The 27,274-nt window shown below is 32.5% G+C and overlaps 1 pseudogene; it reads left to right on the forward strand.

Moving 5' to 3' along the window:
* The first annotated feature begins 8,407 nt into the window (after positions 1-8,407).
* Positions 8,408-8,524, forward strand: LOC145246385 (5S ribosomal RNA; annotated as a pseudogene).
* The last annotated feature ends 18,750 nt before the right edge of the window (positions 8,525-27,274 follow it).

A 27,274-nucleotide genomic window follows, 5' to 3' on the forward strand; every position in this document is an offset into this window, starting at 1 on the left:
GAAAGGAACAGGCGATTTTGATCAAAGTTAACACCTTCCACAGCCTAAAATCACAAGTGCATTTGAGAAATTTTATTACCACACAAGCAAAAAGACCTAGCATATAAAATCGATTGAAGTTTCTTTGATGTGGCAGGGGAACGTTCGAAATATATGTTTCTGTTTAAAGCACACTTGCACCATACTGGATTTTTCCATTTTAAAATTTTATTCGAGTCATTATTACCGCGCAAGCAGGAAAGCCAGGCATATAAAATCAACAGTAGGTTCTTTGATATAACAGGGGCCTGTTCGAAATAAATGTTCCAGTTTAGAGAACAACTGAATTATGATACTTGAATTTTGTATTTTAAATCTTAATTTAAGCCATTATATATAAAAAATAATTTTATAAAATCAACAGTATATATATATATATATATATATATATATATATATATATATATATATGGAAGGAGAAATTTCAGAGGAAACATCATTTAATTTAAATACCAAAAAAAAACAAGAAATGGGCAGGTGAAATTATTACAATTACCTTAAGGCCTTATCGTCTGACCCTCTAAGAGGAAACGTCAGAATGATAAATTAAAAACTAAGAAAACGAATGAGGGAAGAAGGGAATTTTGGTAACAGTTGGAAGAACAGTGGGGAAAAAAAATCTCACTGTTCAGGTGGTTTTAAATCAATGAATATCTCCAACTGGTGTTTCAGAATCTTTTGTCTACACAGGCTAGGTCGAGAGTTGTTAATAACCAACGCCTCAATAATATTGAGATGATAGTTCGACCTAGCACTGTATAGAACAGAAAACCACCCATCGGAATATTGATCGGCACACCTATTTATACTCAACAGGTGATTACCAATGGCAGATTCATGAGCTTGGGAGTGCCCGGATATTCTCGAAACCTGGTGTAGTCGAATATCCCGAGGGATATGTTGGGATATTCTCATTTCTAATCTTTGGGATGTTTTGCCAACGTAGTCAGCTCCACACTGACAAACGAATTTATAAACAACAGAGTTCTTTTGAATTGTTGGCAAAACATCTTTACGAAAAAAAGAGAAAAAGGTTCGAGTTGTGTAAACTACTCTAAGCATAGTAGCTGGAAAACAACGTTGAGTAGCAGAAGAAATCCTTTTAACAATATGAAGGCCATCAGGACCCAACCATGGTAATTTTAGATAAATGGGACAACGTGATGGACCAATATGTTTACCACTATTAAATGTAGTAATTTTACGTTCAATAGTAGATTTTATTATATTAATGGGATATCCATTATTAAGAAAAATATTTGTAATTTCCTCAAGTTCCGTATCAAGACGGTTTGGTGAACAAATCATAAGTGCACGATGCGTAAGAGCGCTGATGAGGTTTATTTTTCTAGCCTGAGGGGCAAAAGAAAACCAATTAAGATAGAGCCCTGTAAATGTAGGTTTTCTATAAACAGAGGTCTCAAACGTAGTACCAACTTTAGAAACACGAACGTCGAGGAATGGGAGAGAGCTACAGTCTTCAACCTCCATAGTAAATTGTAAAGATGGATGCAGGTTGCAAAGAAGACGAAGAAACTGTTCAGCTTCACTCCGAGAGGGAAAGCATGCAAAAGTATCATCAACGTAGCGTGTGTAGAATGCTGGCTTAGTAATTTTGGAAAATAATTCGTTTTCCAAAAATCCAACGAAAATGTTGGCTAACGAAGGACCAAGAGGGCTACCCATAGATATCCCATCAATTTGACGGTACATAATATTATTGAAACTAAAGGAGACTGATTTAGTAGCAAGTTCCATCAGTTCAACGATAATTCGTTCAGGAAATTGTGGAGATGTTAAGGGGCCACGGTATAGATAGTCAGCACAAATACCAATGGTTTCATCCAAAGGTATATTAGTAAAAAGACTATTAATGTCAAAGGAAGCCAAGAACTCGGTATTTTTAGATAAAGGTAATTTTTGTATCTGAGATACGAATTGAAACGAATCAGAGATACAATGGACTGAATAAAAAGAAAGCACAGGTTTAAGAAGATCAACCAGCCATTTACCAAGTTCGTGTTGTGCAGAACCCAGCATAGATAAAATGCTTTTGGATTTTACCATTTTTGGATTTTTACCCTTCACCGGACTATCCATTCATGTGAAATCTTTTTATTATTTTTCTTTTGCCTCCTGTTCCCCTTACCTCACCCTTTTTTTTAACCAAGTAAGATCTTTGACTTACTTGTAGTTTCATTAAATACTTTTATATGCGAAATCCGATCCTGCATTTTGCTAATTCCTGCCCTCTGATGAGAAGGAGAGTATTTCTTCGAAACTCCGCGGATTAAGAACTATCCACTTATCTTGTGCTTCCTTTTTTTAAATTAAATATGTTTTAAACTCTTTTTCAAGATGTCTTTTAACATATTTTATTAATCATTTGTTCATATTATAAGCTCTATTTCCTTTTCGGTTTTATTGAGCTTTTTATATCTGGCTGAGTTTATTTTACTTGTAAATATTAACTCTTTAATATTTATAATATATTGTAAGTTTACCATTTTGATTACCTTAGTAAACTTATTGTAACTTTTATATATATATATATATATATATATATATATATATATATATATATATATATATATATAGCTCTGTACTTACATTGATCTTCTTAAATAAGGATTAGTATATATTATAAGAAAATATATTTCAGAAATATATATATATATATATATATATATATATAAACTGTGTCAATCGCTTAATTGCAGATTAGTAAAATATCAATATTTCCCTAAATATACGTCACAAAAAAACGAAAATTAGGTTGCTTTAAGGTTAGTTATTTCCCAACGTTTTCTTCAAGTTCATGCTATATTCACGGACTTGTGGCATTTTTTTTTTTATTACCAATGAAATTTTACTGTCCATCGTATTATTGCAGATCTCGGATAATGCCAAAAAAATCAGGCGAATACAGGTTATCGAAATGCAAAGCATAGTTACTGGACTCGCAGAAGGATTTTCCATTAAAAATTTAGACACGGAGCTGGAATGGGATCCAAAAGCCTTGGCTGCATTCTGGAACAACCAGAACACCAAATCCAGAAAAATAAAGGCATCAGGAGAAACATTTTAGATCGTGATATTCGGAAAATTCGCAGGGAAGTCAACTGAAGCATAAAAGCAGCACCAGTGCTTTCGTTTTTGCAAAAGCTGGAATAGCTCCAAGATCCAGGCGTGCCGGATACAATGTGTTGAATGAGGTTGCAAGGAACATCAAACTCTTCCAATGCCTCCATTGAGCAAACAACATAGGGGAAAACGAATGGCTTGGACACAAAATTACATGAAAAGTGACTTCTTCGGGGGATAAAAGGTTGTTTTAAGTTATTTAAAAAAATGGTGGATATGTCGATAAAAAATTAATTTATATGAGGCCTATACCTAGGATATGTTTAGGTTTATTATTCTTTCACAGAAAAATATTATAAAAAGTAATGTCCGCAAGATAAGACATTGTATTTTTACCCTAAAACAACATTTTAAGATATCTGCAATAAAGTGATGGACATTGGAAATTATTCGATAAAGAATAAAATGCCATAACTTTATGAATACAGCGTGAAATTGATTGAAATTATTGGAAATTACTAACTTTAAAGGAGTCGTTTGATGATATAATTTTCATTTTGTTGTGACGTATATTTTGTAAAATATTGATATTTTACTAATCTGCAATACAGCGATTGACACAGTATATATATATATATATATATATATATATGTATATATATAATGTATATATATACATTGAATATGTATGTGTATTCTTTATATATAGAGAGAAAGATAGATAGATAGATATAGATATAGCTATATTTATATATTTATATATAATGTATATATATACATTATATATATATATATGTATGTGTATTATATATATATAAATATGTATATAATATATATATATATATATATATATATATATATATATATATATATAGTAGGGTCTTTTATTGAAGAGATGAATAAAAAGTTCAGCAAATAATTCTAACAATTTCTAAGTTCTGTATTTCAATCCAACCGGTTTCTTGCACACCTTTTTCAAAGATTATACACTTATTTGTTGGTCTAAAATGTCGTCCCGAGTTCACAAATAAACCACTTTTGCTTCGTATTTCAGATCGATAGACACACTTTATAACTGCTTGGAGGACTGTGTTGATGCTCCGCTTTTTTTTGTTTTGTTTTTTTGTTTTTTTTTTAGTTTGCTCTTGTCTTCACAAACCACATTTTTGTCTATTTGCTACGATCCTCCGTTGTATACAACCAGGAGCTCAGTGCATAATCGCAACTATACCGATTGGTATTTAACTTCTTGTAATGAAGAAAAGGAAGCTATATTGAACAAAACGAATTCGTCAAATTCCCATGAAAAACTTCTTTGGAACTTTTGAGTCATGCATTCTTACAAAATAACCAGATCACCGTATGTGTATTAACATCAGGAATGTTTCAATACCAATAATCTCAGACGTCTCCAATAATTCACCGTCTCCACGAACATTTAACATTCCAAATAGAACGCGGACATTTTGTATGGATGGAATCGAGCTGATAGATGAGCTTGCGACACAAAGGCCACGTTTTGGCGCCATACACAAGAGTAGATAGAACAACCGTTGTGTAGCCTGCTTTTACGTTCAGAGACACATCAACCCACCAAATGCTTCACTAACTTTTAGGTATCTTTTTCAAATTGTCAATCATTAGACAGAATAGACCTGAGTTATGTAAAAAAATGATAATGTTTTCAATGCTCAATGACTCCGTTCAGTCTCCAAAGAAAAATGATGCCCCCTGTAGGGGAAGCTGTCCGTGTAATTGTGAAGCAAATGTTGCGCAATCCCGAAACACACCTCTCCTGAATCGGCACTGCTTCAGTCCAGTGTCAAGAAGCCCAGAATGACTGGAAACAATGCCGAGATAAACGGAGAACACATACAGCACCTGAAAGTCCCAAAGGGTCACCCATATGGTACTGACCAGGATCATCGTTGCTTAACTTCGGCGATATGACGGGAACCGGTATGTCAAACGATATTATGCCGTATGTTTTCAAAGCTAAACCATTAACATATACCATTGGTTGTGAAGAAAGTGAAGAGTTTGGTTTGGGCTGGTGAATAAGTTCAGCCGTCTTTATGCGGATTGTAATACCAAATGCCTTACACGCATCCAAGAAGTTATTGAGGATGTTCTGTCTATCCGCAAGACTATGAGTAATAGGAGTAGAGTCATCAGCAAAAAAGGAAACTAAGCACGCATAAAAGTATAGGTTTTTGCTTTGAACTGAAAAGTAGACAATAAATAGAATAGGAGCAACGGATATATATCCTTGGTTCCACCAGGAACTTCGAATGGTTCACGTTGTTCGCAGTCAAGTCGTACGGATGCCACCATTTCCCGATGAAAGAAGACAATCATATTTACCATTTTGTCTGGAACACCATGCCTCCCATAGAGTTCACATGCTCTAGTGAGATCAAAAAAAGATAGCAGACAAGTTATTATTCTGTTTCGTTTTTTTTCTGTAATTACCATAAACTGAAGATTATACTCACAGTGCCTCTTTCAGAACGGAAACAACATTGAGTTTCCAGGAACAAAGTTTTACAAATTGCATTATTGAGTCTGTTTAAGATTGCACGAAGTAAAATATTACCAGCAAAAGATAAGAGAGAAAATCATATTCATATTTACTTCCTTTCTGTGTAAATTACTAAATAATTCAAACATCCTTGTGGAATGGTACCGAGTTCCAAAATTGATGAAAACACCGAACTTAAAACAGAGAACAGTTGAGTTCACAGTTGTATTTTTTGCAGGTATCCCATAATCATGTGTAGCATTACCATGTTGCAATTGCTTTATAGCATTTCCAACTACCGTCATGGCAGTACTGGCGGCAAAATTCTCGTTGGTTAATTTCTAAAGACGATTTTCAATCACTTCCTGATTCACTGACAATTCTTCGTTTAAAATATTTGAAATGTGTTCGGCCAGCGTTTAGTAACTGCATTCTTAAAGGTAAAGAAAGTGTCATATGACGAAAATAGGGGGTGGAACGATAAAAGTGTTACCCTACAGAAAGCAACACTACTGCTTTATTTTAAAACTTTTATTGAAAAATTCAATTCATTATGTAGTAGGGCTGATATATATATATATATTCGATGCAACCTCCTTCAGCCTAAATCACCGCTTCGATACAGGTTCAGAACTTGGAGCGTGCTTTTTCCAGAATGTAGGTGGGATCTCGACGAATACTCGGCGGATTGCGGCGATAAGGCTGGCTTTCGTATTATGGGAGGTCAGGTTAGTGATGTTCTTGACGTGTGACCCAACGAAGTAGTCCAGCAGGTTCAGGTTCGAGAGGGTGACCAGTGACAGAAAGGTACAAAGTCGTAACATTTCTTCTGAAGCCAAGCCTGGCTATATTTGGACTTGTGAGTCGACACCGAGTCTTGCTGCCACACCCAGAATCTGCTAACAGTTACCTGATTGTACCAGGAGATCACAACACTCTTTAGCACATCTAGATACACTTTGATGTTTACTTTCAAGTCAACTTCGAAAATATGATGTGCCATGATGTGGCCCTCACTTAAAACAACGTCAAAGACCATAACCGTGGTTGGAAACTTCATAGAGCTGTACCCTCAGGCGTTGAACCGTCCGGATTGTAATTTTAAGGGTACTGGCAATGGCCCTGTTATTATAACTTGGATCGGTAGAGAGCATGAGTTGTATATATTCCAAAAATACAGGCGGGAACTTTCCAAATACTCGGTGGATGGCGGTGATCAGGCTGGCTTTGGTACTGTGGGAGGTCAGTCGACGTATGACCAAACAAAGTAGTCTAGCGGGTTCAGATCGAGGAAGGTTGGAAGGCCGGTGAGAGAAGGGGACAAAGTCGTAAGCCTTCTTATGAAGCTAAGCCTGGCTATATTTGGATTTGTGAGTCGACCCGTTTCTTGCTTTTAGGTATCTTTTTCAAATTGTCAATCATCAGACACAATAGACCTGAGTTATGTAAAAAAAATATGATAATGTTTTCAAAGCTCAATGCCTCCGTTCAGTCTCCAAAGAAAAATGATGCCCCCTGTAGGGGCAGCTGTCCGTGTAATTGTGAAGCAAATGTTGCGCAATCTCCAACCATAACTCTCCTGAATCGGCACTGCTTCAGTCCAGTGTCAAGAAGCCCAGAATGACTGGAAACAATGCTTGCGATGAAAAGTGATTTTTTTACAACTGCCGACGCTCAGCTCAGTAGTTAGACGCCGACAGAGCTCAATGGCACTTCTCAGAATCAAAGTTGCACCAGAAGAAGTTTGACTGTTTGGTTGTTTGCGACTGGTCTCATCCATTACAGTTTTTGTTGTTTTTTATGCAGGTGAAACTATTACGGCGGAGAAGTATTGTCAACAAATTAATGAAATGAATAAGAAATTTCGACAATACCCAGCATACGTCAACAAAAAATGGCATATTCTCCTTTACGACAATGAATGGGAAAGTAAACTAATATATATTCCCTTCAATCTCAACAGACAATGGATACCCTTATAAGGTTAGCTGCTCGTGTAATTGTGAGGCAAGTGTTGTGCAATTCCAACCACACCTCTTCGGAATCATCACCGTTTGGAGTCAGTGACAAGAATGAGATAAGCGGAGAACACATACAGCACCTGGAATCCCCAAATGGTCACCTATTTTAGTACTGACCAGGCTCAAAGTTGCTATACTTCGGTGGTCTGACGGAAACCCGTGTGTCGCCGTGATTCTTTGTTTGTGAACAAACTTCCAGAAGACAATTTCACAATGTTTAATGTATCCACCGATCGACGAAACCAAGTTCATCCAGGTTTTCAGCTTTATACTGCGTCGCATGATGTTTAAATTGTACTAAGAAATGACGAGAAAACATCTTCATTATATTTTGGACTGCATTTGCTCACTTTTAATCTAGTTACTATCAAGCAACCATCCCACTTGCTATAGAACTGCAATGGCCACTTTATCTTCAGTTAACGGAAGATTTTTATTGTCATTAAAGCCGGTTAATGATTCAAGCCAGATAGTAAAACGTTATAAACGAATTAACTTGTTCAAATGATTGAATTATGTTTCGGTCAAGATAATAGACGATGCATGCAAAACAGAGTTTTGCTAAAAGAATAAAAATGAAAACAGGTTTCCCGATACTAAATCAACTACAAAAAACAAAAATGTATAAATATCCTAATTTGCTGATCTGATAACCAATGAGAAAATAAATTAACTTTGTAAAAATACTGAGGAACCCGTCAACGCCGGGTTTCCTCATTGTTCATGAATGTAATCGATAAGATTGTACGGCATAATCACGTTGACACACCGGTTCTCGTTAGATCACCGAAGTTAAGCAAGGTTGAGCCTGGATAGTACTAGATGGGTGACCATTTTGGAATTCTTGGCGCTGTATCTCGGTGTTGTTCTTAGTTGTCCTGACCCTCCACTTGCCACTGGTATTCAACAATGTCGACTCAGGAGAGGTGAGGTTGAAGATTGCGCAATTCTTGCCACAAAAATTTCACGCGCAGGCACCTTTACAGTGGGCATCCATAGTCTATAAAGACTGAAGGAATCCTTAAAAAATCGATAAGATTACAAGAATTTCTATTACATGTATGTAATTCATTTTTTTATTTAAAAGTAATAATACAAGTAATAATAGTATATTATATACATATATATTGGTTTCACGGTTGTAAGGGTTTGTTGAAGCATGAAAACGATTTTTTTTTAATTTAATATTCTATTTTTTTTATTTAATATTTTTTTTATATATATTTCGAGCGGCCTTCCGCTCTTGGTTACAAAAAAAACGTTTCGATACTTTTAGTGATCAAGAGCGGAGGACTGCTTGAAATATAAAAAAAATAAAATACTAAATCCAAAAGATTACATCGTTTTCATGCTTCAAAAACCCCTCAGAAATCACTACTCCATAAGCATACGTGGATTTTTTTTATATTATACACACGCACACACACACACACACACACACACACATATATATATATATATATATATATATATATATATATATATATATATATATATACCTTACAAATCCTTGATATATCAAGAGTTCTAATTTATTAACGCCATATCACGATTGATTCATTTACTTAATTTTCCGCGTGAGTTTATTCTTTGGTTTCGCCCCTCCCTCGTCTCTATTTTCAATTATGTGTAAATCCTTTTATTTTAATGGTTATCGACGTTATCTCTTGCAAAGGGTCCATCAAAAGGATCTTCAAGATTCTTCTTTTATTCCCGTCTATTTTTCCCCCATCGATCTTCTCCAAAATTCATATAATGACTCTACTTATCCTTTTAAAGCTTGAATAAAATTTTGTACCACTAAACACCTTTATATTTTGTATTATATTTTATACCACTATTATTATTTTGTAACACTACACACCTATATATATATATATATATATATATATATATATATATATATATATATATATATATAAACGTGAAAGTGTCTGTCTGTCTGTGTACATTTCCCTACACAATAACTGTCAATTTTCAGTCTACGAACTCGATATTTGATATAGAGGGAAGTGAGATTTGGGCAAATTTTTGTAATTCGTTTTTGGCCAGAAATTTGGCTGGTAAGGGCTCAAAGTTCAACGATTTGACCTTTGAGAACTCTATCAAACTCCTCCGACAATTTTGGGTCTAAACACTTGAAATTTTAGATATAGCTTCCTTGAACATGGATCTAACTTAATATGAATATTAAGGGTTCATAATAGTGGTCAAAGTTTAAAAAAAAACAGATCGTTTCGGTCTCTACCAAATTACTCAAACAATTTCTGGTCTAAACATTTAAAAGTTTACATAAAGGATATTCAGAGATAGGCAAGCTGTGAAAATTTGGTTTACCAATATATAAATGTATGTATGTATATATGTTTGCATGTTTGCCTAAGACTTTCGACAGAGGCGACGAATTTTTATAACATCAGTATCGTTTTGAAGGTCGATCTTTCAGACGACAAATATCGAAAAATTGGATAAAAACATTAATATAGCCATCAACTAGCCACTTGTCTATAGGGGGGGGGCTTTTTTCGCCGATATTTTCGAAAGTCATCGTCTCCTTTCGATTTTCTAGCCTTAATTAAAACCTACGTCACTTCTGGTTTGGCGGTGGTCGTAACAGCAAAGACGTCAGTTCCCCCCCCCCGTTCTTTTTCCTCCTTTTCGGTACGGGTTCGAGCCTGCCTGCTTACTACCACTTTTTTTTTTTTGCTCAACACACACATCCAAACCCTCGGGCGATGCCGGGCTGAAATGCTAATATATATATACTTGATATAATATTACTTGAAAGATCCTACATGGATTGAAGTTAATCCTTATGACGTCTTTCATACGGTAAATCCGATTAGAGAGTTTAACATTATTACAGATCAATATTGATGAAGGTAATGATGCGAAAACGCAGAATATTTTTGTTGAAGTAATAATTTATGTGATCCACGCAGAACCAATTTTTTGCTGCTGAAAAAAAAAGATTTAAAAAACATATCAGTGGTTACTAATGTTGTGTCTGCACAAATAATTAAGAAGAACACGAAAGTAAAGGTCTACAATAATTTATTAGGAAGAAAAGTTATATACATATTTACATGCCTTCAGATATACTTCAGTTGGAGATATTCCGGCAGGTCGTGTGTCGCATGTCTTACTGGAGGCAGCATAAGCGTCTTGCCTATTTGACGGTCGTTGCCGGACTCTTCCGGTATTGGTGATTGATACCTTTATATATCTCACTCACCCGCCTATGTTAATTAGTGGGCGTCTCCACAACAACTAAATATTTTATATTTCGGGAGGTGAGGAAGAAAAGACTGGCTTTCTCTCTGTAGTCGACCACCTATACGTATTCTCACAGCCATCCATTGTTTATAAACACATTCCAATGACATTCCTTAACCATTTATGCATACCACTCAATTAGTTTACTTTATGCATTAAAACTTCTGAATATAGCGAGCAACTAGTTGGGCCCTACGTATAAATGAGTTAGCATATTATAGTCGTGTTGTGTCCGAAGGCATGTCTTACTACATTTAGTATTAAGTAATTATATATTTAACGAAAGATCTTCCGTATATAATTATACTTTTATATTTATTTTAAACTTAATGGTGCCCGTGGAAATTCCGTATTACTAGCTATATCAATCTGTATATTTTATTTTTTAGTAATAATGCCCTCTTTGTAATAAAGTACGTCTCAAGGGCAATACTATTAAGAAAACATGATTTTTTCTCTTCCGTAAAAATTAAAACGTATGTAACTCTTATATATTATTTAAAATTGTAGCAATTTGATTTCCTGTATGAGAAAATATCTTGCCTTACGCTTAATTAATTGTTTGCTTTCAATAAATAAACTCGTTGAAGTGTATATATTTTAAATTTTACTGTTTTAGTCTAGGCGATGACATATTTTGATTTGAGAACAATTCATTTTGAAAGGGATTAATTAAGAGTTTTTCTTTATGCCATATCACCAATCAGCAATTTTGCTTATTTCTGTTAAATTGGAGTAAAAAGTAATGACGTACACAAGAACATAAAATGCCTAAGCGTATTATTATATAAATAAGTAAAAAAAATATTGACGGTTGAAAGTATGCCCGATGGTGTGTCACAATTCGTTCAAAGCAGAATAATGTTTTATTACTAGGGCTTATGTGGTTCTCGGTTGACTAAGTGTGTCTAACTATGTGGGATATATACCCGAGAGTCAAAAGAATGAAAAGAATATTCTATTGTCACAACCCTAGTTATTACTTTCTGATTAATTATTTGATTGGTTGCTTTTGTTGAACGCCATATCATTCATTTTGGATTTATTTGATCTAAACTATTAATTTGGGAAAAAATGTTTATGATATAATTTCTATATATTTTCAATTGTGTTTTAATAGAGTTTGGCTAGGTTGTTCTGTTTTACGGTGTATCAACCATTTTCTGCTTATTTAATATCAAATCAAATAATTTTGGGGGAAAAAGTTACTCTGCCCAAAGTCATTTACTAGTGACCAGGTTCAACGTTGCTTAACTTCTGTGATCCAGTGGAAATTGATGTGTCAACGTGATTATGCCGTACAGCCACACCGCCAATATCTTCAAAATAAAAGTGATAAATTCAATGAACACATACACAGGGTGTCCATAAAGTCCGTGTGCAATTTTAAAATGAATTGTTCCAAAAGCAAATCCTTTTTACATGTTATTTCTATTGCAATCACAAATAAAATTATAAATATTTTAAGGCGCACACGGACTTTATGGGCACTCTGTATATCTATATATCTATATATCTATATCCATATATATAGAGAGAATAAATGACAAAAAGTTATATTCCAAAATTCATGATGTTGACCATCTAATAATTTATTCCTTCAATTCAGTTGACTTGAAAAAAAACAATTATACCTAGAATATCAAAAAGAATTTCCAAATTATCCCAAAATGAGGATATTTTTAATAACAAGAAAGAATATTAAAACATAGCACTAGCCAGATATGGATATAAAGGCGAAATAAAATATATTAACAATGTAAATAAAGCATCAAATCAAGGGAAAATGTCAAAACCTAAACCGTCACATGTTATTTCATATAATATGGCAATGGGTAAATCAAATTATACAAATGGTAATAAAAATATTAATAGTAATAAAAATAATGTTATAGACAATATACGTAACTCCCAAATTAGCAACACTAATACGATGAAAAATAAAAATAGACGTAGAAATTGTGTTTGGTTCAATCCTCCTTACAGTGCACACAGAAAAAATAATTTACCGAAAGAATTTTTTCAAATTGTCGATAAAAATTTCCCTACTGAAAATATTCGTAGTAACATTATAAACCGACTAATTTAGTTTAAACTATTATAAGTTCTAACCATGTAAAAATAAACAAAGAGACAAATGTGGGAGAGTTATTGAATAATCAAAAGATCGAAGTGAATTTACTTTGCAATTGTAGGAATATTAAGGAATGTCTATTAGAAGGTAAATGTCTCATTTCTAATGTAGTATATAAATGGGATGTAACAGATAATAACAGAATTAGAACATATATTGGGGCCACAAGTTGTAAATTTAAAGAAAGATTTATTAACCATATAGTATCCTTCAAAATACTGCATGTCAACAAGAAGATGAAACAAAACATAATTAGCAAATTGGATTAGGGAATTAAGGAAAAACAAAATTGAATACAAATACGATATTGGGTAGTACTAGTAAATACTCACCAAATAATGCAATCCGAATCGTATCATATAATTATATCTAATGAAAACCTTCTTAACAACCGTCAGGAAGTAATTCAAAATTGTTTACATAAATAAAAATATGCATTATCGCGATTAAAACCTGATTAGTTAAATTTTTAAATGGAAATTGAATTAACGTACTTAGCAAGTAAAGTTAATTTTATTTTATTGAGACTAAAATGCAAATAAATAAAGTTGAGAATTAAAATAGAAAATAATAAATTTAAAGTAATAATAAAGGTTAGGTAAACAATTTAATCTACATTAAATACAGAATGATTTTAAGGATAATTTAATCAGTAAATAAAAAGGGAATGATATTAGTGGTTAGGTTGTACAATTTAGTATGATTTCAAGTTATCATGTTAGGATAGAATATAAATAGTATTAAATTCGATGATAGTAATTTATAAGTGGTTTTATTAGATGTAATAAGTAACCAATGAACTTAAATAAAACATGATTTGGAAAATAGATTAAATAATAAAAAACTACATATGTATATATATATGCGTATATATGTATATATGTATATGTATGTTTGTCTGTAGGTATATATATATATATATATATAGAGAGAGAGAGAGAGATATGTATATATATGTATTTGTAACTATCTTAATAGCATAATTTTAAGTATTTTCCATATGAAGAAAAATATTTATATAAATATAATTAGCTAATGAAAATAAACAAAATAAATAAAACATTATAAACTTATTATATAAGCCTAATGGATTTAGATAATGATAGAATGTAGGATGGCAAAATATATCTAAATTAATATTTAATATGAACAATGAAGGTAAGTATGTGAATATATTACACATAATATATTACTTTAATGTGGAGTGATAAAAGAGAGTACATCTATATTATACAATTAGGAGTAGAGTAAGAATTAAATATAAAATTAGTATAGGGAATAGAAATGGATCATGTTATTATTACTTAGTTTAATAGTAATGTTTATAGATTTGTTAAGTAAGGTAATTTATGGATTAATAAAAAATGGTAATAGTCATAATATTAAAAAATATATTTATAATAATCAGACTCCAAATATTGATCTAAAAATAAAATGTATATGATGCAACAAGTGATTATTGATTGATTGATAAGTGGTTTCAAATGTATGAGCCAAATGGTTTATTGTTAGTATGAATGTATATATCAATGTTATAGTAATAATAAGATATATCTGTTGTAAATCTACTAAGATAAACGATAGATTTTATAATATGTATACTCATTAAATTAACGTCTATAAATTCATTTCGGAATTATTAGTCAAATTTAATTAATAAATTAAATGCATAAATAATTTTTTAAAAAATCTAATAGAAGAGGGGATTTAAAGTATAAGCAAAACCTGGGTTGAATATAGTCTATAATTTTTAGGTCTTTACAATATTTATAAATCTAATTAACTTGAATTAAAATTAGAATTAGTTTTAATTAAAATATAAATTTATTTAAGTATAATTATGATAGCATGTTATCAGAGGTAGAAACTCTGAAACATGCTTATTATTGAATTAAGATATATACAATGATAACAAAAATTATGCTTAAATTAGGAACACGTTCGTAAAGTGTTTATTAAAACTAGATTGTCGTATGTAGAATTGAGTTAAGTTTATGAAATGTAAATATTAAAAACATTATTTTCAATATAAATAATAATGATGGTGCTGATATTGAAAATAATATGAATAAATATATAAATTGATGAATAAAAAATTAAAGCAAATGAAAGTAAATAATTAATTTACAATTCAACAAAAGCTTATGATATGAAGTATAAATTAATAACTTATGATTACCGATGGAAATAATCTGTAATACTAACAATTTGTATTGGAAAGATTAGTGAATTAATTTATAATATAAATCGATTTAATTTTTTTTAAATAATATTGAGTGAAAGATATTAAAATTATATTAAATTAAAAATGAATGATCAGTTGAATTTGGAAGTCATTGTGAAAATAAAAATTAATATATATATAAGTAAAGTTAGTTTCGTTAGATTTGTTCCAAGGGGAGTAACTCTGTCTCATTTTATTAAGTTAATTATTGACAATTATGATATAAAAGAATTTTCAGATTATTTTTAAACTTGACAAAACGTAAGTATAGTTTTTGAATTGTATGCTTTTAAAAATTATATTTATAAGGATTGATGAGCTTGATCGCAATAGCTAATAGATTAGGTTTGGTTTTCAATTCGGATCAATTTGTTTAATTATGATAACGAACTGAAATGATCAACCGTTTTTTAGCTTAGTTTAGTTTCGTATGTACAAACCTGTATAATAGTTTATAATTTGTTGATATTATTTTTATAAGTATGCATACAAAACTTAGAATTAATATATTTACTAATTATTAAATAGAACATTTTGTTATAAGATTCATAAATTAATTAAAATTGTTGGTAAAAATAGTAGGGTTTAATGACTTTGTTTGATAAAAATTTAAGATGGCGTAATGGAAACATATAAAGGTAACTGCAGCTTCTCTTCCAATTCTCGGATTTTCACCATGTCACATCACATTTTAATTCCTTTTGACGGATTGATTGTTGCTATTTCTTCTGATGCGTTAAGAGTATAATAGATTCACTGATTGATATAATAATTAAGTGATTGATTTTGCGCAACGACACAGATACTGTCAAGAATTGTATAAGTCAACTGAATTAAAGGAATAAACGATAAGATGGTCAACATCATGAGTTTTGGAATATAACTTTTTTGTCATTTATTCTCTATATTGCTCTGTAATTACATTGAGGTTCTTGTATAAGGATTGATATATAATCAGAAAATATATTTCTACATAAATATAAACATATAAATATCTATCTATCTATCTATTTATCTATCTATCTATCTATATATATATATGTTATTTGTTTTTGTTTTTGCGATATGCTTTGAATGAATTCAATTAAACGCATCGCAAAAACCAAAATAACTAACATCTACATAAATCGCGATATATTCGAACGATAGTGCGAGGTAGACTAGTGGTAAAAATTTAGACTTCTTACCATGGGGATCCGATTTCGAATCTCGCTAGATTCAGCCACTTATGATCATAAACGACGAAAGGCGTGTCAATGGATAATTATATTTGAAAAAAAAACAATATATATATATATAGAGAGAGAGAGAGAGAGATGGTGTGTTATGCACAAAAATATCAGTCGATTTACTTCTTATTTCAATAGCATTCTTAAATACAATGGAATACTTCAATCGGTTTTGGATATACGGCTTTTATTTCAGTACCTTAAAAACAATTTATTTCTAATGGCTCTAATATTTGTTCTGTTTGTAAGGTGTTTGTTTTGTTGTAACTAGTTACATTAAAGAATGAAAATGGTCAGCTAACCTTCGCACAACGTAAGTCATTTATGAACACTGACAGCAATGTAAAAGATAGGTTTTGTATTAGACTTATTAGTTCAGTGTTTTTTTATTGATAAATGCCTTATGTTTAAACGGAACATGGTATGCTTCTTTTTCTAAGACATTTATTCGTGTGCGATACATTTTGATTGGGTATATTGTTTGTGATACAGTTGACCAATCGCTGCGTTTATTAATCTCGATGACTAGATTTGAAAAATTTACAAAATGAAATTTAACATGGGCAGTTTTGCATTCCATTAGAGTTAAAGAATAAGATTAGAGCTATTTGCAGGGAGTTGCGCCATAACAAACATCTTTTGAAATTGTGGAATCACCTCTGTGTCATTCCCACATAATCTCTGCCGTAAAATGGTAATATCTGCCAGGAGAATCCCCAAACACCAAAAAGCTTTCAAATTTTGTAAATTATACGCTCTCTAAAACAACAAACTGGGATTTAAACCAATAGTATAAAAAACGCATGTAAGATTTTTGCATGAAATTACCTTAAGAAAGTTGACAAGACTAAAGAATTAGCATATTTAATATTCTATTATTATATTTATGTAGCGACCACGTGTTGGTATTTCATAACAAAGAGGTGCTCGTTTTTGTGTTGTGTTATCGTGGACAATTCATTGATTAATTAATTTATATAATCGTATTCATAACCTCAATATAGTAATAATAACAACAACAACAATAATAATAATAATAATAATAATAATAATAATAATAATAATAATATGCTATTTTAAATATAATAAGATACCAGTAAAAATAATATAACAATAATCGAAAAAAAAATAAAAAGGCAGTAATTTAGAAAGAGTTAAATTTACGTATTGGGCGGAACGATAAAATTGTCGCCCTAGAAAAAACGATTTCTCTTTAATAAAAACAAGTTTACTTTTTTTGTTGCAGACTATTTACTAATTGTTGTTGTACTAATCCCAAGAACGATAAGAACCTTCTAGCATGTCTGATCGTTTGAACTGGCTAATATATATTAGTTGTGATATATTTGACCAATCGTTGCGTTTGTTGAACTCGATTACTAGAATAGAAAATTTATAGAATGAAATTTAACGTACACAGTTTTGCATTTTATGTGTTCTGTTATCGTTGACAATTCATACATTAATAAATTTATATAATTGTATCAATAACATCAATAATAATAGTTATAATTCTATAAATAAAATAAAATATCAGTTAAAATAATAAAACAATGGGCGAAAAAGATAAAAGAAGCCATAATTGAGTTTAATTTATATATACAAATATATATATATATATATATATATAAATATAATATGATATCCTCCACAAAAAAGCATTGCTAATTGAAATAAAAAACATTAAACAAGTACTCATCAATAATCATTTCCCCAATTACATTGTCGATGAACAAATAAAAAAAATGCTACAATCTTCCGATAACCAGAATAATAATGTTAGCCAACACCGCAATGCAAACCCCATTAATATATTTTACCAAAATCAAATGACCTAATTTCAGAATCGAGGAAAATGCAATAAAAAAATATTATACGAAGATACTTGACGCCTGTTGACAGTAATTTTAAAATTAAATTTATTATCTATTATAGGAAATTTCGAACACAAAACCTTGTGGTTAAAAACAACTCTTCACCGGCGATAAAAACGTTGGAGCAAACCAATGTAGTGTATAAATTTAAATGCTCTATTGGAGAATGTAACTCCAAAAATAATACATACATTGGGCATACAACAACAACGTTGTCCCGGCGAATAACTATGCACCTTAACGACACAAGCGCGATTTACAAACATTTAAAAAAAGAACATAGCTGTCCCCCCTCCAATGTTAGAAAGGTCCTCGTTGACAACACAAAAATTATACAACGGGAAAATAATGTAAAAAAATTAAAGATTCTTGAAGCGTCGTACATTAGAACTCTTCAACCTAATATAAATGACATTGCATTTCAAAAAAGCAGTAACGTTCTGAAATGTCTTGCGTAGTCCGTGTTGGACGGACTTCGTACATGGTGTCTACGAACTTGCTGGTTTTAACACTCGAATTTTTAATCGACTTTTATTCTTAATCGACTTTTATTTTAACTCATCACTGACTATATATATTTTAGTTTTCATTTTTAATCCTCATTTTCGCAATCCTGTATTTTTAACACCTGATGATGATTCGTGGACGAATCGAAAGCGCTCGTAACAGCAACATGTATGGATCCTTTATTAATATTTTTGATTTTGAAACAAAAAAGACAATACGAAAAATTGAAAAATTAAAAAAAAGAATTATAAGACAAAATGTCTCCGTTGTATTTAATAATATTTGCTTGAATATATATATATATATATATATATATATATATATATATATATATATATATATATATGGGTGTGTATATGTTTATCTATTTGTATAAGACAACCGACAAGAGAGCAACATGTTTAATAAAGGTAAAAACAATCACACATGTGGATATTAATGAACAATGCGACATTACAATTGGTAAAGAATCAGTATCGTCTAGGTAAAAAAAGTAGAGAAATATGAATAAGCTATAAAATATGATGTACTTTGTTGATGTGCAAGGATAATAAATAGACTGTCGGTTCCTGTTTAAATTGGTAATCATTTACACCAACGCATTTCAGGTGAAAAAGTGCTTACGTGTCATGGCGAAATTCGAAAATATTCCAAAAATGACAAAAAAAATTACCCAGTAGAAAAATAATTACAAGTAAAAATAGAATGCGTGAAATTATTGAGTTGTGCGACGAACTCAGAATAATACACTGATCCCCTTCAATAAAATGTTCTTAGTATGTAAGTAAGGCGTCTTCAGTCTTTGACAGACTATGGATCCCCACCGTAGGGATGCCTTCGCGTGAACTTTTTGTGGAAGAAGGTGCGCAATTTCCAACCACGCCTCTCCTGAGTCGACATTGATGAATACCAGTGGCAAGTGGAGTGTATGTTCCGGATAACTGGAAACAAATGCTGAGATAAACGGAGATTACATACATCGCCTAGAATTCCTAAATGGTCACCCATCTGGTAGTAACCAGACTCAACGTTGCTTGACTTCGGTAATCTGACGAGAACCGGTGTGTCAACGCGATTATGCCGTACTTTAGAATTTTCTTAAATCGGCTTAAATTCTATTTGCTATTTTCCAACAAAACGTAATTCTAGATGTTTTTTTTTTTTGTTAAAAAATACATTTGGCACATGCTTACGGAATAACATTGCGCATTTTTTTTTTATTTATACTTATATTGACAGAGCACATTATTACGAAATTATTTTTTCACCTGAAATGTAAAACACACCAGTATTTCTAGTTGACTTTTACTTGGGTTCGTAAAAGTCGTCTGGTGGGAATAGCGTCCGATTTGTGCAAACATATATGGATAGTCAATCGATTATGTCCAACTGACTTCAAAACTTGGACAGAAAAGATAAACATATTCGCTTTTAAATTTACATGTGAGTGAAATTTACGTAGAGTTTATGGCTTTCGGAAAAAGGAGATTGCTTTCTGTTATTGGCTAGTGATTTTCTGTAGAAATAACTTGTATCTGTTCTAAGATATAATATATGCTCGTTGTAATATATCTTCCCATTTGAGTTTCTTTTTTTCTAAGAACTGACGGTGTTGAGAAATATATTCCTGCTGACTGTTTACCCTTTACGTATAACTTGTTTTTTTAGACTAATGTTAATATCCATTTTGTGCCTTTGTGTTAAGCGTTTTTGTTGTTCTATTAGTTCCGTACATTAATTGGCTTCATGTCCTGTCTGGAGCGACTTCCACAAAAAGATAAGCAATGCTCTTATAATACCAACTAGCAAACAACATTTTGTCCCAATTATCTCTCTTCTACTTTTTTTCTTATTAATGTTTCTTTGACTTTCTACTATTTTATACTAGCCTTGGTGTCCGGCGTTCCCCGGTTGTTTGGAGGTGTATGTTGAGCAAAAACAGTTGTAGTACGCAGGCAGGCTCGAACCCGTGGCGCGAAGGTTGAAACGAAATTGGAGGTGTGTGTAAGGTTGTTGGTTGAGCAAAAAATAAAAAGGAAATTTGTGAGCACAAAAAAGTGGTAGTAGGCAGATAGGCTCGAACCCGTACCGCAAATGAGGAAAAGAAACTGCAAAAAAACGTGACACGTTAGCTGCTGAGCTTATCACTAAACCGGAAGTGACGTAGATTTAAATAAACATGTCAATTGAAAAGAGGTGATTACTTATGAAATTATCGGCGAAAAAAGCTACCCCTCATTGTAGAAAAGTGGCCAGTTAAGAGTGAAGAAATTAATGTTTTAAGCCAATTTTTTTTATATTTTTCGTCCGAAGCGTCGATCTTAAAAATGCTACTGATCTCGTGAAAATCCGTTGCTTCTATCGAATTTTTTTGCCATATATACAAACATACATACACACATACATACATACATTTATACATACATACAAAAACAAACAAGTGAGATTTATATTATAGATTTAGTTATATTTTATTTGATCTATCGTAATTCGTATTTGTAATTTTCCTTTCTTTTTTCTAACTCTTCAGTAAAAAAAAGACAGAAAATCTCGATTCCTGGGGAAATCTTCGACACTTTCCTATTGACAGTATTTTTTATTGATCTTTTCTTCCATCTCGCCAAGTTTTCCCAGTGTTCATTAATTCTTATTAGTCGCTCTCTGGTTGCTTGACTTAATTCCACGCCGACGTCCGCAGCGAAAGATCTGATTTAATTAGGCCTAGACATCGGGCATATTGTTTACTATCAAGTTTTTCGGCGAGATTTGTGACATCTGAATGCTATGTGGAAATACTTATGAATTCAGATCAGAACACCCTTGGCATTTTATTATACGGATCTGTATCATATCTGCATAAGCGACCCGGCGTTCCGAAAGGATTGTAGAAATCGGCTGAATTAATATTTTCCGAAAATTATTGGTCAAGAGTTAACACATACACCCACATGCATACATATGTGTGTGTGTGTGTGTGTGTGTGTGTGTGTGTGTGTGTGTGTGTGTTTTGAGAAAGAAAAACGGAAGAATTTATAAAATGGAGATCAACGTTTCGTCTCTAATGTAGGGGTCATCATCAGGATATAAAATGGAAAAATGCAGAAGAAAAAACGATCATAGACCATATTCGGGTGAAAAGGAAACAATATTAAAATCCTATCCATCCCGGGCAGGAACTATAAGTATGCGTGTGGGAAGGTTGGATTATTCAATATATATATATATATATATATATATATATATATATATATATATATATATATATATATATATATATAATGCGCACATTTATAGTTCCTGCCCGGAATAGGTAGTGTTTTAATATTGTTTCCATTGCACCCGCATATGGTCTATGATCGTTTTTTCTTCTGCATTTTTCCTTTTGTTTTTGATATCCTAATGATGCCCCCTGCAATAGGGACGAAATGTTGATCACCATTTTATAAATTCTTCAGGTTTTTTTCTCAAAACAACATAACGTCAACCATCGCTGGTATTTTTATTATATATATATATATATATATATATATATATATATATTTGTAGTCATCGACATACAGTCCTGTTTCGTTGTATCACAACTCATCAGTGCCGCTAGACTAGCACCTCTCCCAAGCCGAGGATTGGACCTAGAAATATCGCGTTAACAGTCAGTTGTTCTACCGATTGACCCACGGGAGTCCATCACTTGTACAGTGTTCTAACCGCTTTGTTTATACCATCTTAAACTAGTGTGTTTCATGCTACGCAATCATCACTGTGGGAAGAGATAATTACTTCTGGTCGTGAGATTCGAGCACATGCACAAAAGAATCCTTAACTTTGTAGACTAGCATTTACCTCAAATCCACTGGCAATAAACAGAAGTATGGAAGGAAATTAAGTGCCAATAAATTCCAAATCGGTGGGTAACACAGTAAACCGTCCGAGAGTATTCATCGAGCGGAAGTTGGAATGTTGAATTTGCGTAAAGTTGGCCGCATTTTCCTAATTCCTTAAATATAGTTAAACTTTAATTCTTAAATAACATTTTAAAAATAAATATTGACAATTATGTGTATACAGACACTAATGTTTCCTGCTTATATATATATATATATATATATATATATATATATATATATATATATATATAGTGAATAAGTGACAAAAGACTATATTCCAAAGTTCATGATGTTTAATTCTAAAACTCTAAAATGTCCAAAATTCAAAATGGCGTAATGGAAACATATTATAAGGTATTTACAACTTCTCTTCCAATTTTCGGATTTTAATCATGTCAAAACGCACTTTTTTTTTGACGGATTGATTGTTGCTATTTCTTTTGATGAGTTAAGGGCATAATAGATTCACTGATTGATATAATAATTAAGTGATTGATTTTGCGCTACGAAACAGATACTATAAGTGGCGAAACAGATACTATAAGTGGCGTATTTAATAGTTTCGTCTGTACAACAGTTGATGTTAAGGATTTATTAGTCCTAGAGAAGAAGAAATATTTGTCTGTGAAACACACGCGCGCACGCACGAGCACGCACACACACACACACACACACACACATATATATATATATATATATATATATATATATATAAAATATAAGAATTAGGATAAATAAAATTAGCACATTATTTTATCAGTTAAAATGTTCTAAATATATAGAGTACGATCGTTCCTACGACCAACTTTTAGGGATTTCAAAATGTCTCTACTCTCAGCGGCACTCACGTCATCACAAATAGAAGTAACAAGCAAATTGAATTTCAATACTTTGAAAAATACACATGTAATTATATAATAAACACCTACGCAAACCTAGTTTCACATTATTTTCCCTGACTATAATAGCTTCAAATAAACTTATATAATAATGTCTTTATAATAATCATTCGTTTTATACTACGCACTTTCTTTCGTCTATCGCTATCACTTCTTCTTGCTCCCCTTCCCATTCTTCCTCCATATCTCATGACGCCATATTTTTGCATAGATAGAAACAAGCAAGTTTACCAGCAATCAACCAAGACTTGTCCCGCATCATTTGCCAAGCACCAATCTTTGTTCCATCGCTACATTGTTGAATCCCTGTCTGTTTTACAATTACTTTAATGGAATGTGTTCTGATGAACCTATGGCACTTGTGCCCCCGTCCTCGTACATACTCCAAACTAACGCGACAAGCAGCAAAATTCGCTGCTGAGATCATTAATAGTTCCTTTCAGACTTTGGAATTCCTTTCCTTTTTCCTGTTTCCCTAACTCTACTATGTGCAGAAGTTTAGATATAATCTGAATAGACATTTCGGTAATCAAATTCTTACATTCCCCTATTAGACACCATAGTAGATACATAGTACCTATTTACAATGCCTCCCCACGGGACAGAGTTAGATACCAGGGTCGTTTTTTTAATGTGGAGAAAAGGTACAAAAATAAAAAATAAAATTGTCTCAGTCGTGAAGGATTTTCTTCCACCGAAAGAGAACAAGAAATGGAAGTGCAGCATCTGAAGAACAGATGGTATTTATTTGCTCCCCCACCGAGCAAATTAGGCACAAGGCCAATTTTTAATGTGAGGAGTGAAGGGAGGGGGAAGGGGAAAAAGGGACCAGCTCCCGAGAGGTGGGAAATGGGAGCTGGTTAAAGGTCAGGCATGTGGGGTTGCCCCCACATCTGGTCTTTGCTAGTCATAGCTGGTCTTTGCTAGTCATAGCTTGCAGCATCTGAAGAACAGATACTACACTTTGATCTTGGCCAAATATCCTTGGACGTCCAAGTGGCAATGTGCCTTGTTTGGGATAAAAAGTATTAAAAGATAGGTTACTTCGATGTAATATTGTGCACGCTGGGTAAACATCAAGTAACTGAAAAAAATGGTAAAAGCAAAAGATACAGAAATGTTACAAAAATGCAGACACGATTGAAGAGTTTTATTTTGCAGGAAGTTTTTATATTCGCCTATTTTTATTTTTGTCTTTTCTAGCCTTTTTTGGCATCGTTTCCGATCGGAAGAATATTTTTGAACGAAGCCAAGGCAGGAATGCCAGCAGCTGCAACGCTATAGCTATCCTGACAATGGTGCCAAATGCCATTTTTCGTCTATCGATTCGCTTCAATAAAAGACTTATCTTCGATCATCGACTTGAACTACTTTTAACATACAGCTGTGACGTTAAACGTACGCTAGCAGAAACGCACACATACATACATACATACATACATACATACATACACACATGCGCACATGCACACACATGTATTACGTCAACATTAGGCTACGTTCCAGTGACCAAGATTTTATTCATGATACTAATCATTTTTTTTTTTCAAAGCGAAACCTTCTGTATATTTTTTACGGGCAAAAGAATATCACCATTAGAATGTTAATCCCCTACCTTTACTCTATGGCTCCTCAGAAACCAAAACATTATCAAAAAAAGTACATAGCAAGTCAGTTAACAAAAATTACGAAAAACAAACAACTCAAACCAATTAGACTTTTATATTCAAGACAAACATAAAAAGCCTTACCCTTATGTCTGTGATTATATAAAAGCAACTTTGTCATTTTGTATCTGTTTCTAAGTGTGCCTGAGTTCGTTTCCTATGGACTCATAAACAGATGGTTCAATTTTTATGAAATTTCACACGATGGTACTTTATGTACCTAGCAGTGTTCTTAGGTTGGTTTTGTACGAGAATCTCTTCGATAATACTCGATAATCGATAATCGAATAATCCGCTGAAAGAAGGAACAGAGATTTTGATCAAAGTTTACACCTTACACAGCCTAACATCACAAGTGCATTTGAGAAGTTTTATCACCACACAAGCCGAAAGACCCGACATATAAAATAAACAGTACGTTCTTTGATAATTTGATATTCGAAATGAATGTTTCTGTTTGGAACACAACTGAACCATGATACTTGATTTTGTATTTTAAGCTTTTCTTAAAATTGTAAAGCCACTATATATAAAATAAATAATTTTATAAAATAAACAGTAAGTTCTCTACAATCTAATGTTGACTACAATGTATTTTGGAGGAAATCATTGCAATGAAGCATGTAAAGCTAACTCCCAGTGCACACTAATGGGGCCTTTACAAGGGAAGCTAATTAATTGGTTTCGTTGGAAAATGAGCAGTTTCACCAATATTGAGGATAAGAAAATATGGGAGTGTGAAACATTCAATCCCGGCCAACGTCGGTTCTCTCTGCTAGTTTATAGAATGCAATTGGGGGTACATTTTCCTCGCACTATAAAAGCCGTTCTTGTATCTCACACTGCCCTCGTGGAGAGCCGAGTATATCGAAGCGTATATGTATATCGATAAAATATGTAAACCGAAAAATATAAGTGCTTACATGTTCATATGCTATAATCTCAATGCTTACACGCAAATACAAGAATAATTACACACGCACAAATGTGCACATACGACAACTATACTTTATAATATATACCTGCCTTTAGATAAAAATACAAAACGAACTGATTAGACTTTCTTATGTAGATGTAATTGTTTACAGAAAGCTGTTCCTTAATTTCATAGCTCATCAGTGTAGCTAGAGACAATATTAAATAAACTCTGATATTCGACACTCGCGCGTTATTCATGATAGACCTGAACTCTACCATCTAGTCTAACAAAGTTCGTACAGTTAGCGGAATATGACTTCTGCTTTTAAAAGATTTTTTTTCCATTTGTTTATATTTATACGCAAGAAACTTGTTCACCATTTTATCTACTAGAATGTTTCAGCCATATTAAAACGTATAATATATATATATATATATATATATATATATATATATATATATATATATATATAAGTGAACGTGTCTGTGTATCTGTGTGTCTGCGTGTACATTTTTTTTTGTTTTTTTTTTTACACAGTGATCACCACTTATCAAGGCCCGGAAGCCACTCAGGGATAAGGGTTATTGCAAGTACATTAAGTTAGTGAGGAGATTTGCTGAAGTGTTTACTTAAGGGGGCGGTTCATTAGGAATTTGTTAACATTGGACTTGAAGACATCCAAGTTATAGTCCGGAGGGAAGCAGGCAGACGGAACAGAGTTCCACAGGCGTGCAGTTCTAAGAAAGAAGCTTTGTTCATGGAATCCGCGTTTTGATTTAGGCACAGATATAGAGTGGGGGAAATTTTTCACAGTGGATTCAGCTAGACAGGTGTTTTTCGTGAAAGATTGGCGAGGGGGGACCAGAGATTGGAGTTCAGACGAGCATCTGCCATGGAAATAACGATAAAACAAAGACAGGCTCGCAACGTCTCTTCTGTGGGAGAGAGGTTGCAGGGTAGAGAAAAGGGCATCCCCCACTAAGCCACGAAGTCTAT

This window comes from Euprymna scolopes, chromosome 23 (genome assembly GCF_053919585.1).
Source record: "Euprymna scolopes isolate OS-2025 chromosome 23, ASM5391958v1, whole genome shotgun sequence".
Classification (NCBI taxonomy): Eukaryota; Metazoa; Mollusca; class Cephalopoda; order Sepiida; family Sepiolidae; genus Euprymna; species Euprymna scolopes.